We start from the raw sequence: 254 nt of genomic DNA, 5'->3' as shown, positions 1-254 counted from the left end.
CATTCTCTAGGCCAGCCTTTGGCTCACTTCCTCAGGGCAACTGCTAAAGTTCCTGATGCTCAGATCATTACCGAGCATCCAGCCAAGAGGTGTGCTTGCATCTGCATATATTTTGTTCTCTGTAATTCTTGCTCTGTGGCTATGTTGTTGTTTTGAGCTAGTTTTTTTATTTATTATTGTAGGGTCGGAATTGTGTTTTCTGGAAGGCAGGCTCCTGGTGGCCACAATGTAGTTTGGGGTCTTTACGAGGCTCT

General features: G+C 44.9%; 1 long non-coding RNA gene across 1 annotated transcript; it reads left to right on the top strand.

Annotated features, from left to right (window-relative positions):
* Positions 1-218, top strand: LOC109132123. The gene is made up of 2 exons (XR_002037379.1): positions 1-89; positions 183-218. It is a non-coding gene; the product is annotated as an uncharacterized LOC109132123 (long non-coding RNA).
* The last annotated feature ends 36 nt before the right edge of the window (positions 219-254 follow it).

Source organism: Camelina sativa, unplaced genomic scaffold (assembly GCF_000633955.1).
Source record: "Camelina sativa cultivar DH55 unplaced genomic scaffold, Cs unpScaffold24613, whole genome shotgun sequence".
Taxonomy (NCBI): domain Eukaryota; kingdom Viridiplantae; phylum Streptophyta; class Magnoliopsida; order Brassicales; family Brassicaceae; genus Camelina; species Camelina sativa.
Note: the sequence above shows the minus strand (reverse complement) of the source record. Positions and strands in the feature narration are given on the sequence as shown.